At 40.9% G+C, this 20,756-nt stretch overlaps 1 non-coding gene across 1 annotated transcript; it reads right to left on the bottom strand.

Annotated features, from left to right (window-relative positions):
• Positions 1 to 18,098: 18,098 nt before the first annotated feature.
• Positions 18,099 to 18,206, bottom strand: LOC141658200 (small nucleolar RNA R71). Its single transcript, XR_012549100.1, has one exon. It is a non-coding gene; the product is annotated as a small nucleolar RNA R71 (small nucleolar RNA).
• Positions 18,207 to 20,756: the final 2,550 nt, after the last annotated feature.

Raw genomic sequence — 20,756 nt, 5'->3', positions numbered from 1 at the left:
TTTCACTACTACAAATCCAGGCAACTACAACGCCCCTTTAACAACGTTTATGCACGAAAATCACAATAGACGTTGTAGAATGTATGGCGCGATTTTTACTAAACTTAATTACAACGGGTATGGTTATATAACCGTTGTTATAAGTTTTAACAACGGGTCAAATTTGCACAACCGTTGTTAATAATTTGGCGCAAAATTGGCGCAAAGTTAGTGAAAAGTAATCACAACGGGTATTTTAAAACCCGTTGTTAAAACTTATTTAACAACGGTTGTTGTTTAATAACCGTTGTCAATACTTTCCATACTATAAACCACACAAACACAGATCAGCTACAGCCACAAAACACATACATAACCTAACACAAACACAAACACAGACAAACACAAACACAGCAAACACACTTTCTCATCGTCTCTTTCTCTCTTTCTCATCGTCGCTTTATCATCTCGCCGTCACTGTTGGTTTCATCGTCTCTTACTTTCTCAAATTATCAGGTAAATCTCGCCGTCACTGTTGGTTTCATCGTCTTTCATCGTCATTGTTTTCTTTTTTTAATTATTTCATTTAGATGTATATATGATGGGCTTTTATCGATCATTATTATGTTATTATTCGCTTAATTAGCTCGTAAAACAAATTAAATAAAATAAAACAAAGAAGAAGCAAGATGATAGAGAGGAATGCATGATAAACTTAATTAATAATTCATTAATATATATATATATATATATATATATATAAATATATAAATACATAAATTAAAAAAAGAATTACATTTCTAAAAATGCAATTCTTATATTTTCATAGAGAGTCTTATTCTCTTCTATGATATCCCTCCTCTCCTCCTTAGCTATTTGGAGGTTTCGTTCAGCAGCTTGCTATATCGTCATATAGCCGCAACAATCCGCTCTGTCAAGCCATTTCTTTTGGCGTCGTTGAGTGCGGCTTGAGCATCCACAAGATAGCTCCTAAAACTGTCTTCGATGTGGAGCAACCGGCGGATGAAGCTGTTGTTGTTCTCGGTCATAGTAAGAGTTTTAAGGATGTAATCGTTCATTTTGTTGATGAACTTTGGAGTTTTTTGAAAGATTAATTAGGGTTTGGAGATTGTTTTAGCAGTTAGGGTTTGAAGATAGTGAGATAATGGAATGGTGGTTGAGATAATGTATGTATTTATACTAAGTAATGTGTCCTTTGAGTTGTTTTTTAATTAATATAATATATGCATGTTTAGGAAGTTGTGCCATAATCATCATATCTCCCTGCTTCAAATCTTATGTAAACCCTTCTCATTCCATATATTGTCCATTCATATGCACAGTACAGGGATGGCAGTAATAATGCATGCATCGGAATTATAACGGGCCCCGTAATTATGCATGCATCTAGTAATATTTAATTTAATTTTATTTTATTTTGTAAAAACAAACAACAACGGTTATGTAGAAACAACCCGTTGTCTTTATTTATAACAACGGTTCTTTGTAAATTAACCGTTGTTATAACTTTCCCACCAAAATTGAGTCACACTTTCCACAACAGGTTTTGATACTTAAAACCATTGTTAATAGTTTTAACAACGGGTTGCTTAAGAAAACCAACCGTTGTTAAAACCTTTTACAACGGACGCTTTAAAAACGTCCGCTATTTTATATAACAACGGTTTTTAGCCGTTGTTATAGCCTGTATCTGTAGTAGTGTTTCTGGTCAAATCCATACTCCCGAGGGGTGCGGTTAGGATCACAGACTTAGATGGGAATGAATTTGCCAACCCAGCAAACCTCGACCAACTGAAATGTTATTATGCCTAGAATAGGAACAAAATGCGCCTCGCGTAACCTCACGTGTCGCTCCTGTGGCACGGAATATAAACGTCCCCTGCCAGCTGAAATAAAGCTAATTTCACCTTGCTCTTGCATTTTGACAGATCGTCATCCTCATATCATCAAATAAACTGAATTGTGCTTTAAGAGTAAGTAAAGCTCATGCTTATTTTCTAGTTCATTACAAGTTCTAGCTTAGAACAATTATTTTTTTACATTTACTTGAACTACGCGCAAGGGTTTGACTTTGTTTTTTAAATGAATACGTAGGCAATCCTTCATAGGATACAACCCATTATTATTTTTTTAAATGTAAATAGAAGGACATTTGCATATTCATTTGGTATTCGACAAGAATAATAATGGAAAAATCACAACGGTTTCATAACCAATTAACCTTTTTATTTCATTTCTTTCCATAATAATAATAATACGCTACATAATAAAATAAATGCTAAAATAAATAGGCTAGGATTCTAAAAACCCCGCCATCTTATCACGAATAATAAATAATATCAAAGACTTAGGCTATTCTTCCATTTTCCCTTTGCCTTTGTCATTTTTATCATATTTCTTGTCTCGACCACAAGCCGAGCGCTCCTGCGCTATCTCAGACCTAATCACCAACGGTCTCTCTCGTGGTCTAGCCTTGCCATTCTTATCTACCACCTTTTCCACGGCAGGAGAAGTCTTCGGTTTCTTCGATGGATGAACAACTCGAAATCCAGCTTCTTCCTCTCCCTCGGTCAAGTGCTTCTCTTTCTCCTTCTCTACATCACGAACCTTGTAGTCAACAGGCTCGCGTTTCCTTAGTCTCTCTCGCTCCTCATGAGTAGTAGCTTTCCTCCACTGTAAGTAGGAATCTGATACCCATAGTGCACTAACAGAAGAGTCAGGAACCACATGTTTCTTTGAGCCCAGTTGATGGCCCACTCTCTTCGGCTCTCAGTAGTAAGCGCCATGGCGATCCCGAGGAACGATGTCAAGCTTCGGAATCGTCTGCTTCAATCCAACCTGCCTCATCACCCTCTCTTGGAAGATGCATATCATGAATTCCAAGCCAGTAATGCGCACCGATCGGGTAGGATCCAAGGACGGTACTCCAGTAACAGACTAGAGATGCCACCATGGTATGATCCATCTAATCAAGGGACCATCCTCGCTCTTTAGCTTGTTCTCTCAGTAGTTGCAGACTCGAGTAAAGTCCACCATGTAAAGCCTAGTCCTCATTGCAATTGAGCGAGCATGATAAGCAGGAACATTAACTGGGGGCTCGATCAATCGCAAGCGCTCCATAAGCCAGACCTACCAAAGAAGCAGGTATTAAAAAAAACGAAAAAAAAAAACGAAAAAAAAAACGAAAGAAAAAAAGAAAAAAAAACAAGAAAAAGAAAAATTGTGTTCTTTTACCTGCAAAATGATGGGTTTTCCCAAATAAGGAAGGTCGCGGTTGGCTTTCCTGTTATCTAACCCCAACAGGATCTCTCCTAAACATAGGCAAGCTGGGCTCCTGCGCAGCTCCATCTGCTCAACTAGGCTCAAATAGCGAGGGTCACCTATCATATCCTCATCAACATGCCCTTGAAGGACATAAACATGCAATAGGCAAAACCCGAATGCCCTACGCCTCGCAACATAGGAGATAGTAGGATCTGCCCTATTTATGAATCGATCGATGAAATCCAGCATTCAGACTCCTTTTGAGGTCACAAGACGGTCAACCTCAGCTCTTGTCAATCCAAACAAATCCCTGAATTTGTTCTTATACCCTTGAGAAGTAGAGGGTATAACAAGTAAATGTTCCGGGTCCCAACCACCAATTGCAGCAATTTCTTTAGGGAATGGGCAGATATCGCCTCCAGGAAAGGAAAATACGTGATAGTTCGGGTCCCAATACTCAAGACAAGCATCCAAAAATGGTCTGACAACCTTAATTAGCTTCAAGCTCAAAATTGATCCAAAGTTGTAGGCACCCATATCGTGTTTCTCCACATTTGAGAACTCGTTTGTCCATTCTTTGAGACGGATTTCTAAAGTATTCATGATGTATGATTAATTAGAGAGTTTTTATGTAATAAGACGGAGAAAGACGGAAGAATTATGTGAATAAAACCTCCATCGACGTCTATATTTATACTAAAAGTTGTTTCCTAAAATCTGTCAGGACGGACACACTGAGAAAAGGGCGCAGCACTTGCTGCGCCTCTTCAAAAGGACGCAGCTCCTGCTGCGCCTCTTCCTCAACTGTATTTTTGTGATTTTCCGCGTTGGATATTTCCTAGTTCCTTAAAGCATAATTTTCTATTCATACGGGTTATTATTTTTGGTATTTCCATCAAATTACCATGTTTCGAGTTTCCTAATTCCACGGGCACGCATTTCGAGGCGACATCGGCATTCTCGTCATTTCAGCACACTTATCCATTTCTTTTTAATTTTTTTTTTTGGGGAATCATTTCACCAATTTAATTATTTATTTCAGCACACTTATCCATTTCTTTTTAATTTTCTTTTTTTGGGGAATCATTTCACCAATTTAATAATTCATTTTCAAACTTAGCCATTTCTTTTAATTTTTCTTTTTTTGGGGAATCATTTCACTCCCGTTTCATTTCAAACTTATATGTTTCTATTTTCATTTTTTTAGGGGGGTAACCCTCCCTACCGTCCGGTCATTTTCGATAAATTTTTTGCATTTTCTCGAGTCTTTGTCTTGCGCTAATTTAGGCCATATGTACAAATATGTGTTTTATGTGCAATTTCTGTGTAAATTTCGGCAGCATGACGCCATGACGGTATAAACCGTCATCTACCAAACCTGTTCAAAGCTAACCTGCAGGTATAAACAAGACAACCCAGCAGCAAAGGCACTCAGGCCGTCATATATACAACCAAAAAGAAATATGTACACCAAACTGGGGGCTCGTGCCTGAAACAAAGTCCAAAAGTCTAAAATAAAGGTCCTAAAATGTACAAAAGTGTGTGAAGTACAGCCAACAACAAAAACAACAAAAAAGCAACAAACTACTGCTGGTCGCTGCCCAACTCGGTAACTCTCGCCTCGAGAGCAGCGATCTCGGCGTCAAGGACCTCTAACTCCCTCAGCAGGCGAGTCGTCTCCTCTCGGGACTAGGCTAGCTCTCGCTCTAAGTCACGCTCCCTCTGCAAACGACAAGAATTGGCTCATGTCAATCATTTCAAACATAAAGAAAGTTAGAAAATTCAAAAATGAAGTAAACGGAAGGTTCATACCCGACATCCTCGACCGTCAGCAAGTGCCTCGATGGCAGTAGCCCGTAGCCGGTTGGCTACCCTCCACAAAGCCACGAACCAGGATGGCGCAACCTACATTTCAATAAACAAGGAAACTCAATGATTGGATAAGTTTAAACAAATGTGTTCTTATACAAAAATTAAACAAGTTGGGAAACATACCCTCCGAATCAGATGCTGCCACTCGTCCAGGCAAGCATCTGTCACCGCCACGTCAAAGTCGCGAAGCTCGGAGATCATCGTCATCCCCGTCGCATCAGTGTACTCGAGGGTCTCGGGGTACACTGGGGGCTTGACGCCCGCCGCCTCAAACTCCTGCAAAATTCAAATGGTTTCCATTAATCGATGATCATTCATCATGTTTTCAAACCCATCGAAAGAAAGGTGAAGTACTTACCACGACCGGCCAGTACGCCAACCTTCGATAGAGGAACGCTGAGTAGTACTCACTAGGAAGAAGGAGAGCGTCGCCGCTGACGTCTGCCAAGTCTGCCTCCCTTTCAGCATCGGAAGGCTCCCTGAACATCGTCCAAGGAGGATCGATGGGGACCGTCAAGACATAACGAGAGCACTGACGAGTCAAACGCTCGCCCAAGTACCACACGGGACCCATCGACGTCCTCAGCAGCAACCGGCTCGAGCTCCTGGGTCAAAGGACCTCAGCCACAAAAGAAGGGATGCCAGTGTAGTCCACCCAGGGCCTGGGCACCCACTATGAAAAGCAAACAAGATGTCATTCTTATGATCGGTTCTAAAAGAAAGAAATGAAGAACCAAACAAAGAAAGGTGAGTCAAACGTACTCACGCCCTCCAACTGCAGAGCGTTCACGTCCCGTCGACAGACGTCGTGAAACGAACGCTGGCTCTTCGTGCGACACATCACCCAAATCCCTCACAACGGGATAGGCTCTCTCCACTGGCTCCATCCTCTTGGGCACGAGACTCGGAAAGTAGGAGAACACCCACGCCTGCAAGACAAGGTAGTCAATAACGATCTTTCGTGATTCGATAAGAAAAGGAAATGATCTTTCATGATACGAAATGAAGGTTCATACCTCCAGCAACGGTCCAGGGCCAATGGTGGCAGGAGAAGTCCCCTTCTCCATCAGCTCCGGACGAACCATGGCCCTCATATAGCGAATGAAGACCGTAAAACCAGCAGTGCCCAGTCCCAACAGCCTAGGTCACTCAGGTCAGAAAGGAAGGGAAGAAGCTTCGTCGACAGCCTCTCTCCCTTGTCTCCGAGGTAGAGCGAAGACAAGAACCACCAACGCCAAAAACGAGCTCTCTGCTCCGCAGTACAGGGAGGAGGAGACGTCTCCCTCCCATCACTCGTCACCACCGTCGGGATCTTCCCAGCAAAGTAATCCTTGACGTAGGAACTCGGCACCAACCCGGGAACCGTAGCAGCTTTCGCCGCCAGGTTCCAACTGATCAAGCTCCTAGCCTCAGCCGAGTCCACTCTCATGGCTGTCTCCGGCCACACCACAGCCTCGGTCCCACACGGCAAGCCAGAAATCATGCCGTAATCCTCCAACGTGACCCTAACCTCGCCAAAAGGCATGTGAAAGGTAGAGGTCGTGTCCCAAAACCGATCAAGGAAATCTCGAACCAGGCTATGGTTAGCCCGAATCTTCCTTCCCTTGATGTCCCTCCAAGCTCGTACCAAGGCACCAAACGCTCCCCGCTCGATGATGGTTCGCTCCTCCGCCGACAACCTCCTGTAAACTCCATTATCGTCGTGTAGCTCGAGAAAGACCTGATGTTCACGGCCTCTTATTTTGATTCGAAGCAAGAGCTATCTTTAGCTCGAATGAAAGAGAAAAGGAATCAAAAATAAGAATAAAAGAAGATAAATGACAGAGTGATGAGTTTAAATTACCAAGCTCTTCACCGTCCTGTAGGACAGGTGACCCTCTGCAGCCCAGATGAGGTGTCTACTGTCCCAACTCTCTGCCCACTCTGGTGCTCCCCTTAGCTGGCGACCACCTTGCCCAACGTTGGCCGCCTCGGGGCCTCCTCTGATATAGAATTAGTAGGTTTTAATTGAATTCTATTGACTAGTGATTACGCAGCGGAATTTAAAGAATCTGATTGTGATATTTGCTCAAAATAACGAACTAAACAGTATGTAAAACATATCAATTGATAAGAGAACAAGATAGATAGGTGAATCTTGATCAGTACCTCGCAAGGAAATCACTCGAAACGCTCAAAGGCAACCTCGCAAGGTAGGGTTCATGTATCTCGCAAGAATAACGAATGAAACACAAAACTGGAAGTTCTATTGTATTTTGTAATCTGAATGTAATTAGGTTACAAGGCCTTAATTTATAGTATTCTAAAACCTAATCATACTTGGGCAATAAGCAAACTAGTTTCCTTAACTAATTAGGAAACAAATAAACTGAAATAAGAACTAATAATTCAGCTAGGATTAGGAAATTATAGACTTTCCTAAGTTTATTCGTAATAAATTAATTAGCTAAATAATACTAATAATACAGACCAGCTAGCACATCTACGCGGTTGGATTAACCGTGTATTCAACGTCTTCTGGACCTTTGTCCACCCAAGTGAGCATCGTCAAATAACTTGACGCAATCTTGAAGCCTTCGACTAAATGAGTTGCATTCGACTAAGTAGCACTTCATTTTCATTTTCCATCAATGCTCTTGCATCATTCTCTCCCTCTTTTTGAGAATTTGACCTCAAATTGTCGTCGTCGAGATATGGGGACAGGTCACCAACATTAAACGTTGCACTCACACCACCGTACTCACTTGGTAATTCCAACTTGTAAGCATTCGAACCATAGCATTCTATGACCTTGAATGGGCCATCTGCTCGCGGCATCAACTTGTTCTTTCGCTTAGATGGAAAACGCTCCTTCCTCAAATGAAGCCACACGAGATCTCCTACTTTGAACACGGGCTGTTTTCGATGCTTATTGGCTTTCTCTTTCTATTTAGCATTTGATTTCTCAATTTGGGCTCTCACTTGTTCACAAGTCCTTAGAAATGTAGCCTGCCTCTCCTTTGCTTCAAAGCTCATAAGGTCTTTCTTCGGAATTGGAACTAGATCAATAGGCAAAAATGGATTAATGCCATACACAATTTCGAATGGAGCACGCCCTGTAGTTACTGATGGAGTCCGGTTATACGCAAATTCAGCATGTGCAAGTTTAGTGTCCCAATCCTTTGTAGTCTTGCTCACTAGGCCACGCAATAAGCTCCCCAAAGTACGATTAGTGACCTCCGTTTGCCCATCTGTTTGAGGATGGTGCGAAGTACTAAACAACAACTTTGTACCCATCAAACGCCACAAAGTCTTCCAAAAATAACTAAGGAACTTCACATCAAGGTCTTAGACAATAGTAAGGGGAATACCGTGCAAACGAACTACCTCCTTATAGTACAAATCAGCAACATTTGTAGCATTATCCGTCTTGTGACAAGGAATAAAATGAGCCATCTTTGAAAACCGATCAACAACAACCATGATCGAGTCTTTACCCCTTTGTGTTCGTGGCAAACCAAGTATGAAATCCATCCTCACTTCGCTCCATGGCTGTTTTGGCACGAGTAAAGGCGTGTCTGACCCTTTGACAAACGAGCTCTTTGCTTTCTGACACACAACGCACTTGCCCACAATTTCTTGGACATCCTTACTCATCTTGGGCCAATAGAAATGTTCACTTACAATGTCATAAGTTTTATTCGAACCAAAATGACCAGCCAAAGCTCCTCCGTGAGCTTCTCTAATAATCAACTCCTGAATTGACCCTTGTGGGATGCAAAGGCGATTTCCCTTAAACAAAAATCCGTCTTGCATTGTATAAAGTCCAGTAGGTTCAATCACCTCTTTAGCAAACGTCGGATCAGCCTTGTATAACTCTTTAATATGCTCAAAACCCAACAACCTTGCATCTAATTCAACCAACAAACAGTGTCTTCTGGATAACACATCAGCTACAATATTAGAATTACTTGTTTTGTACTTCGATGAAAACGTGAATGATTGTAAAAACTCGACCCACTTCGCGTGTCTTATGTTCAATTTTTGCTGTCCATGAATATGCTTAAGAGCTTCATGATCAGAATGTAGCACGAATGGTTTCGGACGCAAATAATGACTCCAATGCTCGTACAATAGCATAAAACTCTTTGTCATAGGTTGAATAATTCAGCCTTGCACCTCCAAGTTTCTCACTGAAATAAGCAATGGGTCGTTTCTCTTGGATCAACACGGCACCAATCCCAACTCCACTCGCATCACACTCGACTTCAAATAATTTCTCAAAGTTGGGTAGCGCTAAAACAGGTCCAGAACACAACTTTGTCTTCACTTCTTCAAATGCCCTTTGAGCACTCGGAGTCCAAACAAACTCCCCTTTCTTGGTTAGCTCGGTAATTGGAGCCATAATTGAGCTAAACCCCTGGATAAAACGCCTATAAAACGATGCCAAACCATGAAAACTACGGACTTCAGTCGTGGATTTAGGCACTGGCCAAGCTTGAATAGCTTCGACCTTGGATGGGTCCATGCTTACTCCTTCTTTTCCTACAATGTAACCAAGAAAAACAACACTTGACACCATAAAAGTACACTTTTTGAGCTTACCATACAGCTTCTGCGTTCTCATGACTTCAAATACAGCTCTAAGATGGAGCTTGTGTTCTTCTTCACTCTTGCTATAGATGAGAATGTCATCAAGATAGATAACAACAAACTTGTTAAGGAACGGCCTTAACACTTCATTCATGAGCCTCATAAACGAACTAGGTGCATTACACAATCCAAACGGCATGACAGGCCACTCATACAACCCCTATTTCATCTTGAAAGCGGTCTTCCACTCATCCCCTTCACGAATCCGCATTTGGTGGTAACCACTCCTCAAGTCCAGTTTAGAAAACACACATGAACCGGATAACTCATCTAGCATATCATCAAGTCTTGGCATAGGAAAACGGTACTTAATAGTGATGTTATTCACGGCTCTGCTATCTATACACATTCGCCAAGTTCCCTCTTTTTTCGGTACCAAAAGAGCTGGTACAGCACACGGGCTCAAGCTTTCTTTCACATATCCTCTATCTATCAGTTATTGCACTTGTATCTGTAATTCCTTAGCCTCTTCGGGATTTCATCGATAGGCTGGTTTAGTAGGTAATGCAGCCCCTGGAAGTAAGTCAATTTGGTGCTCAATCCCCCTCTTTGGTGGTAACCCATCAGGTAACTCGTCGGGAAACACATCAATGAACTCAACTAATAACTCCCGAATTCTCGCATCATTACTCTCCATTTTTTCCACCTCTCGAACAACCAGTAAGTATGTTGGTTCCCCTCGAGCTACAAGCTCCTCGGTCTCATTAGCATCTAAAAACAAACTGTCTTTTGCAATAGGTTTGTTATATTTGGTTGGTGACAATGGTTTCAAATGATACTTAGCTTTCCCTTTAGAAACAACATAAACATTACTTCGTCCGTCATGTTCCACCTTCCTATCATATTGCCACGGTCTACCCAGCAAAATATGGCAAGCATTCATCGAGATAACGTCACATAATATCTCATCTTTATACGGTCCCAATTGCAAAGAAATTAAAGCCTGTTTCTTTACCATAACCCCATTATTCCCATCAAGCCAATGTAATTTATATGGTTTAGGATGGTTCTTAGTAGGCAATTTCAGTTTAGCAACGACATCCTTAGCTATAACATTGGTACAAGAACCACTATCAATAATAAGAGTGCAAATCCGACTGTTTACCTTACAACGGGAAAGAAACAATTGCTCCCTTTGCTCGTGCTCAATTTGAGCAGCCTCGGTGTGGAGGCTTCTAAGCACCAATACCCCTTTCTCCTCGTCACTGTAAGGCTCCACCTCATGTACTTCTTCCCCACCACTCTCATCTTCGACATCAATAGGCTCCGATTCAGATTCTGGGACAACGAAATTTGGAATCAAGTTAATCAATTCCTGAATTGTCAGAGCTTTCTTTTGCGGACACTCATTGGCAATGTGCCCATATCCCTGGCACTTGAAGCAACGCCTCAACCGTGTCTCCTTAGCTTCCACCACCGTGCCTTTTCCCTTATCTTTAGGATCCTCCTGTCGTGTTTCCTTGCTACTAGATGTGGTAGCTGCTGGTTTCGAGTAGGTGCTCGAATTATTTTCATAGTCACGAGTATAGGACTTCTTGCTCTTATCCTGCTTCTCAAATTTAAGAGCCAACCTGCAAGCATCATCAAAGTTATCATAATGTCGAATTTCCACTCTTTGCGCCAAACTAGGGTTAAGGCCACGAATGAATCGTGTTGTCCTCAACTCTTGCTTTTCCTCTAGATCACATACGATACTCATCTTCTCAAACTCATTTATATAATCAGAGACACTCGAACTCTCTTGTGACAGAGATGTTAGTTTCAGATAATTGTCCTGCTTATAGTCTCTAGGAAGGAATCTCTTTGTGAGGTGCTTCTTGAGTTTATCCCATGTTTCAATTTTTGGCTTCTTATCCTTCTTACGCTGCCTCTTCAAGTTTTCGTACCACAAAGATGCGTACTTGGTCAATTTTAAGGTAGCCACCTTGAATTGCATGTATTCATCATAATTTTTGTACTCAAAGATCCTCTCTGCCTGACGAATCCAATCTAAGAACTTTTCAGCATCTCCATCTCCGTTAAACTCGGGAATGTCGAGTTTCAGGCCTCTATCATCATCGTTCTTCTTTTTGGTTGACTTTGGTTGTTCGTCCTCTTCAGATTCAGAGTGGGTGTCTGACTCTGACTCGTTCAATTTCTTCTTCTTTTTCCTAGCTAAATCCGTAGCTATGCTCTTTACCACGTACGAAATCTGACCAATTTCAGCCTTGATTGCATCCATATCTTCCTTCCATGGTTAATCTCCTTCTCCATTAACCATCTTCTCCCAAGACTGATTTATTAAGCAATAAAGCAAAAACCTAGGCTTTGGTAACCAATTTGATATAGAATTAGTAGGTTTTAAGTGAATTCTATAGACTAGTGATTACGCAGCGGAATTTAAAGAATCTGATTGTGATATTTGCTCAAAATAACGAACTAAACAGTATGTAAAACAGATCAATTGATAAGAGAACAAGATAGATAGGTGAATCTTGATCAGTACCTCGCAAGGCAATCACTCGAAACACTCAAAGGCAACCTCGCAAGGTAGGGTTCGTGTATCTCGCAAGAATAACGAATGAAACACAAAACTGGAAGTTTTATTGTATTCTGTAATCTGAATGTAAGTAGGTTACAAGACCTTAATTTATAGTATTCTAAAACCTAATCATACTTGGGCAATAAGCAAACTAGTTTCCTTAACTAATTAGGAAACAAATAAACTGAAATAAGAACTAATAATTCAGCTAGGATTAGGAAATTATAGACTTTCCTAAGTTTATTCGTAATAAATTAATTAGCTAAATAATACTAATAATACGGACCAACTAGCACATCTACACGGTTGGATTAACCGTGTATTCAACGTCTTCAGGGCCTTTGTCCACCCAAGTGAGCATCGTCAAATAACTTGACCCAATCTTGAAGCCTTCGACTAAATGAGTTGCATTTCGACTAAGTAGCACTTCATTTTCATTTTCCATCAATGCTCCTGCATCATCCTCCTCCTCAACAACCTCCTCCTCGATGACCTCGTCCTCAGCAGCTGCCACTGCAGCAGTAGAAGCCTGCTCTAACGCCTCCTCGATCGTACGAGAAGGGTCAAGAACGGTATCCACGTCCATAGGACCTCTCCCCGACATAGAAGCCTCGTCACCTGCGAAAGTAAAGTGAATTTAGGCCGCGTCAAATGACGACGAGCCTTAGTTCGGGGATTTTCGAGTTTTCAAAGCTCAGAAATCGCTCTTTTCTCGCCAACTTTGGCCGTTTTTCCATAAACCCGTCCACTCATGTGGTATTATGGGTCAAGTCAAGCCTAAATTGAAGCCTAGTCATGGGTTCGAGTCGGAATTCCGACAGCATTTCATTATAACGATGATTATGCCCTAGAAAAGTGTCCTGAAAAAGCCGTCACAAATCAAAATTCCGAGATGGTAGGTAATTTACCCATCATACAAGGATCCCAAATATCGAGTTTCATCACAAATGGGCAATCCTAAGGCTATTTTCGAAGCAATTTATGGTTCTGTTGTGAGACCGTCACAATTTCACTCAAACGCTCAAAACTCAATGAAAACTCGAAATGAAGACATGGTTATGATCCGTATACTACCAATTATTCATTTACCAAGTCAATTTTGCAGGGCAAAATCGTTTGGGGAGAAGCCCCAAATTTTCAACATTAGGGTTGGAAACCCTAATTTATCGATCCAAATTGATCAAATATGGAAGATTAATGCAAAGATAATACACATACCTCGATTAATCATGGAAAATGCAAGCTTTTGATCAAATTTTGGCGAGAAATGGTTGGAATTTGAGAGAGTATTGTGAGGATTTGTGTTTCGAAATTATGAATAAAACATGACTTTTATCGGGTTTTTACCCAGACAAAGCCACATCCAGGAAAAGACGCAGCAGGTGCTGCGCCCCTTCTAAGAGATGCAGCTCTTGCTGCCCCTCTTCCTCAGTATCCCTCCAAATTAATTTTCGAAGATTCGTTATAAGTTCGTTATTTGTGGGGCCATCTTTGGTGCGCCTCTTCCTCAGTACCATATATCATATATTTGGTCTGTTTGATGTTTATTCTTCACCCGAACCCGCATTTTCAAGCCAACTGCAAACTGTCGCACTACGTTATCAAAACCTCGCTTGCCAAAACGAGCGAGTACCCTCTGACAGGTGTTTTGACACACCTCTATTCTGTGCCCCCAGCGAGAGTTCTGGACAGACAATTGTCCCTCTCAAGACGTGGATATCAGTCTCGATTATGTTTCCCCAGCGAGAGTTCTGGATAGACAGTCGTCCCTCTCAACACGTGGAGATCAACATCAACCTCAAGTTTTGCCGAAGTTTGTTTGAAAATCGACCCGAGCAGATTTCCTCAGCAGTTCCTGCCGACGTCCTGCTACCTCTTCGATTTCACATTTTGCCTTCCCTTGGAGTCTTAAGGAATCTCATGTATGGTCTCTTATTATGGCTGGCGAGCCTCCTTACGCAGTCTAATGGACTTTAAACGACCCTCCCCGATAGTCGACAGACTCTAAAATGTTCCCGACGATAGGTCCTTGGCTCAGACCCCTTGAGCCGCCTCGCGTCGCCATAGTCGTCAGGTTGTAATCTTCGATTGACCTGATGGATATACTTTGACTTTCGCCTTGTCCAAGCCTCAGTCAAAGTGGGGGCTCTATAGATACCTCATTTCTGCACCTCCCGCAAGCCACCCGTGATGATTGGGCCGCATGTTTGGTACGCGGAATGATTTATGACAGTTTGTAAGTTTATCGTCAAGTGATAGCTCAAACACTTATGTCTAACTCATAGTCGTCATCTACGCACTGATACGGTCATTTTGACAGTAATTAGAGTACATTTGGAGTCCGGGTCAAAAACCGTCTTCATTTTCTAATGACCGTTTAAAATGCCGAGTCAGAATATTCTGGAATGTTCCGGATATTTCTATTCCATATTTTCAATCTTTTAATCTCTTTGGCAAATTATATCCCGGAAATATTATATAAAATATTAAGGAAATTGGGATCAAACCGTTATTCCATAATAGAAACGCGGAAATCTTCCTTCCGCAGGAGGAAACCACTTGGGAAAGGACGCAGCAGGTGCTGCGCCTCTTCCAAGAGACACAGTGACTGCTGCGCCTCTTCCCCAGCTCCTTTCTGCGTATCTTCAAATCTTTTCGAGATTCACTTCCAAAGTTTCTCCGAAACCCTAATTCCTTCGTGTGATTAGTATAAATAGGGACCTTCGTCCCTCATATTTCTCACACGAGTGTCCGCCCTTCTCTTCTCCCTTTGCATTCTAAGACCACGCTCTTGCTTTTTGGCGTCTACGTGCTTGAACTTTCGACCACGTAAGCTCGGATCTTTCTCAGTACCAGCCTCGTTTTGCATGACCGACCAATTTGACCAACTCCACATCAATCAACTTTATTCAATCTTGTTTAATTTCCTCTTAGAGGTCACTTTCGTCGTACATCCTAGTCGAGCATCACTAAACGTTAACTTAGTCAATCTCATTTCGTCAAACATGTAAGTCTGAGGGTGTAAATCCCTTCTTTTATTATTGTACTTTATTTTTGTAATCATTATTGTAAGGTTTACGTCGAAAACACATTCAAAACCGATTTATAAAACCCTGTTTTATACCTTTTTTACGGATTAACAAGAGACAAACGTTGAGAAAGGACGCAGGAACTGCTGCGCCTCTTCGAAGGGACGCAGCATGCATCTGCTGCGCCTCTTCCTGAGGTTGCCGCAGTTCCTACTTCCTTTCATCTTCAATCGTCTTTTGTTCATCTGTTTGTTTTGTTTTCAATTGTTCATGTTCATTAACACGATAATTTTTAACATAACAATTTTAACAGGTAAATCATCACTATTTAATTCATCTTTTAAATCCCGACTTAAATCCCTCATAATTCATATTTACGGATTTTCGTCATTAAAATCAATTCGGGTTTTTAGAGGTTTGATTCATCAATATTGAGTCTCTGAAATTCATTCATTGATATATTTTCATCTGTTTATTATCATTGCCATCATTAGTTCGTCATTAATAACCTAATTAATTTGATTAGTTTGTTAATTTGTATCATTAATCCCGTAATTAACCTTTTTATTGATTTGTCCTAATTAGTTTTATCCATGTTTTATTGTTTTTATGACCCAATCATATGTAAATAATATGTTCAATCACTTCTATCCGAGTCAAATGTCCATAATCGATCCTTAAATCACCAATGAATATTAACATTTTGCAATTCCGGCTTCACAGCCAGAACTGAAATCAGGAACAGACGCAGCGTTTGCTGCGCCTCTTCCAAAGGACGCAGCTCTGCTGCGCCTGTTCCGGGTTGAGGTCTGTCTCTGAACTCCCGTTTCTGCCTTGACACAGTTTATTAATTACGTATTAATTAACTATTATTCGTATTATCACTAATAATGTGTTCGTTAATTTGTTTATTCTTTCTTTTCTCAAATCGTCCATTTCAAATGTACTTTCGACGTAAATCGATTAACCTATTGTAATTTTCTTTATTCTATTTCTTTATTCTTTATTATTGCTTTTATGTCTCTCACATGTAATTAACATTAAATTTTTACTTTGACCCAAATGCATGTTAACCGACTTAGCATTAATTCACATGCTAGGATTAATCTAATGGATGTTGCATTGCATGCATATAATCGACAACATATCGAGTATAGACAACTTCACTAATCATTAGTAGAGGCCGCTATCGAGGCGGGTGGGATTAGGTGTTCGATCAAAAGAGCTTCCTAATACGTACCCTCACCCCTTACTCCAGATCTCTATAAACATCCGTGTTCATTGGCATCCACGAGAGTCATTCTAGACATAGAATGCTAAGGGTAACGAGTTCTTGGTGTTCATGTCACAACTTTGTGTCTTGACATGGCATGAGGTATTCGAACGGTTTCCAATTTTCCACAATAAATTGGTGGCGACTCCACAAATGCAAAGCTTGCTCGCTTTCTACCCGAGTGACCCCTGTGGGCCCACGTCCACAGTTATGTTTGATGAAATGCGAGCCTATGAATCCTTGCATTTTTTACCCATCACTTACCTATTCAATGAGACTTGTAAGACATAAACCAACTCGAGTCTCATTAGACCATGCATATAGTTGAGTAGGGAGGATTAAGTCGACTTGTAGGTGTTGTACAATCTAATCGATTCGATTCCGGGACCCAAACCTTCCTAGGATTATAAGATATAAACCAAGTCGATCCTATCACAATAATAATTGCTTGCTTATAATTTGAGAATATGTTTGTATGATCAATTCCCATGTATCCCCTATGAACCCATGATACCCTAGTGCTTTTAATCAATTGTTTACATCTCATTTTAATCATCTTGCTTGTTTATTTACATTGTTATTTAGTTTAGTTGATTTCCTATCTCAACCCAAATTGTGACACCCTTAGACACGACCATTTGCAATCGAAAATCTTACATCAATACCCGTCCCTTGGGATCCGACCTTTACTTACCTCTTTACTAATAGTAGAGTAGTTTGTGAAGTTATAAATATTTTTTTGGTCTAGGTACTCCTAATGACAAGTATTCGAAAATGATAGTCTGACCAAAAATGGCGCCGTTGCCGGGGACGGTGTTAACTTGATTTGATTTTATTTGATTGTTTTTAGTTGTGTCTTTCTCTACCTTGGGGAAGTAAAAATCCTCAAGGTTTGTTCTAATTGTTTTCAAGTTGTTTGATATTTTGCATGTCTAGGAGATCACAAGGTAACTTGTTACCCATTGATCTTGAAATTGAAAGGACATTGACCATCAATAGAAGACTTGCTAGGAATACTTTGAGAGGTATTGGTGAGATTGTGGATATTCAACTAAACAATATTGAGTTCATCAACCCTTTTGCAAGAGAAGGAGAGGAGAACCCAACACAAAATCAACCACAAAATCAACCCACAATCCCTAAATTTTTATCACATTCCGTACCAACCGAGGAGAACCTACCAAATGGTACTCCCACACCACAACATTTGACCGGTAATTTCATTGTAAAATTCGCATTTATCTAATTAGTCGAAAGAAGCCAATTTGGGGGGATGCCTAGTGAAGACCCTCATTCTCACATGGAAACTTTTTGTGACTATTGTGATGCGATTTCACAAACCGGAGTTACTCAAGACCAAATTCGATGGGTCTTATTTCCTTTTTCTTTGATTGGTACCGCGAAACAATGGTTAAAGAGCCTTGATAAGTCTACTCTTGGTACTGACTCTTGGAAGAAATTGGCACTTGCTTTCTAGAAAAAATTCGATCCTCCGGAAAAGATTAACATGCTAAGAGCCCAAATCACCGGGTTCAAACAAAGGGACGAAGAATCTTTGTATGAAGTGTGGGAGCGATTCAAAGGAACTTGTCGCTCATGTCCTCATCATGGACGTAGCGAGTGGTTCTTGGTACAACAATTTTGGAATGGTCTTTATGAAGACTCCCGAAATATTCTCAACATGGGATCAAATGGTATGTTCACCGAAGTTGACAATAATCAAACATGGAACAAGATTGAGGAAATGGCGGTCCATAACTCACAATATAGTAGACCTCGGAAGGCTACTAGAGGAGGAAAGTATGAAGTGGACTCTATTACTCAATTGGGTGCTCAACTTAGTGCTCATATTGATACCATCAACTTAAAGTTTGAGAAGGCTATGGGTAAGCTTGAAGAAGACTCCAAATCACCTAAGCAACATGTTAATGTCATGGTGGCATCTTCATCAATTCCAAGTGGAGTATGTGAGAATTGTGGAACTTTGGGACATGACCAAAGTGAATATAGGGGAACAAGTGAACAAGTGAATGCTTTCCAAGCATACAAGAGTGGTACCCCTTATTCCAATTATTACAATGAAAATACCAAATTCCATCCAAATCTCTCATACAAAAGCCAAAATGTTCAAAACCCTCAACCAACATACACACCGCCTCCAATGAGAAACCAAAATCAAAGACCCTTTTACAACCAAAACCAAGGTTACCAAAATCAAACTCCATACAATCAATCCAATAACCAAGGTTTTGATGTTCAAAAAGCGGTCCTCCAAATGCAAAAGAATCAACAAGAATTTTTCACTCAAATGCATAAGGATAGTCAAGCAAAAGACATCACCATCAACAACATCCTAGCCCACACCAAAATGTTGGAAACACAAATGACTCAATTAGCATCTTCTAGCTCTCAAAGACAAAAGGGGCAATTACCGCCTCAAGGTAATCCCCCAAGACATGAGTCGGTGAGTGCCATCCACTTGAGGAGTGGTACAAGATATGAAGGGCCAAAGAAGCAAGTTGAGGATGACATTGTGGAGACTATTGATAAGGAAAGAGTTGTGCAAAACTCTAGGGAAGAAGAACCCACCATTCAAGAAGTTTCAAAGAAGAATGAAGAAAAGGCCAAAGAGAAGGAGCCTATTGTGATTAGACTTCCATTCCCAAGTCGTCAAGCTAAGCCTAAGTTTGATGACAAACTTGGAAAATTCATGGAGATTGTGAAGAATTTAGAAGTCTCGATTCCATTCACGGAATTGATCAATCATGTTCCGGCCTATGCAAAGTATATGAAAGATATTCTTACAAAGAAGAAATCCATCCGAAAGCTTGAGACTATTGCTTTCACTAAAGTGAGTAATGCTATTCTTTAAGGAAGTTCACCTCTAAAGCTCAAGGATCCGGGAAGTTTCTCAATTCTATGCACTATTGGTGACACTACAATCAACAAAGCTTTATTTGACCTTGGGGCAAGTGTTAGTGTCATGCCATATTCGGTAAGCAAGAGGCTAGGAATGGGAGAGCTCAAGTGCACCAATATCACGCTTCAAATGGCGGATCGATCAACAAAGACACCTTTAGGGGTATGGGAAGATGTGCCCGTAAGAATTGGCAAATTCTTCATCCCGGTGGATTTCATTATTGTTGATATGGAGGAAGACTCCAACATTCCTATTATCTTAGGAAGACCATTCTTGCACACCGCAGGAGTGGTGATCGATGTAAAACATGGAGAGCTCACCCTTGAAGTGGGAGATGAAACCATCACTTTCAATCTTGACCAGACAATGAGAGCTCCATGATTACATGAGCCATGTTTTGTGGTTGATCACTATAGCCGGCAAGATGATAGGAAGAAGTTGGCATTTCAATGGAAGAAGAAAGTGGATGATGCTCCATCAAAAGAGTAAGGAAATTGCAACAAAGAGAGCTTGAAAAGCTCACCCATGACAAGTGAAGAAGAAGGCCTCATTGGCCAAGACAAGAAAGAAGGAGAGTTGTCTTCATCAACTCATGACATTTTTAGTGATCAAGTAGACAAAGTATGCGGTCTTTGGGATGATGAGTTTGAAGGGATATTCAATCCCTATATCGGTAATGCTATGACCCAAGACCACCAAGAAGAACAACAAGTGGAAAGGTCTATTGAAGACCTTTATCATGACAATGAACAAGCTTTCAACTACTTCTTCAAGGTGTTGAGTAACATCAACAACACCTTGAACATGCCTCCTTGACGTCTCATTATCGGATGAGAGTTTGGTGGAGTCCTCCCTAAACCACCACTTGTAAATATTCTAACTCCCTAACTTGCATTTTAATTATTGTATTGCATTTTTTGTCAATTTTGGATTTACATTTCTATGCCTTGATCAAGATTTTCATCATTTTCGAGAGAAGTGAGGGAGGGACTTATGAGATTATTGATGTGTAGTGTTTTGCCTTAGTGTGGGGATAGCAATTGCCTAGGCTATCCAAGCCTTTGTAGTGCCTCCACAATGAAGACCACAAGAAATGAAGAATGAATGACACGGGTTACGAAGCACCCACGGATGGACCTGAATCCGTCACTACTACAAATGAGCACTTGGGCCACGGCTAAATTCGTGGCGCAAGTGTTAAATTTCTGTGGCTAAATCATTTGGCCACGGGAATACCTTCCGTGA

This window comes from Silene latifolia, chromosome 5, assembly GCF_048544455.1.
Source record: "Silene latifolia isolate original U9 population chromosome 5, ASM4854445v1, whole genome shotgun sequence".
NCBI classification, from domain to species: Eukaryota; Viridiplantae; Streptophyta; class Magnoliopsida; order Caryophyllales; family Caryophyllaceae; genus Silene; species Silene latifolia.
Note: the sequence above shows the minus strand (reverse complement) of the source record. Positions and strands in the feature narration are given on the sequence as shown.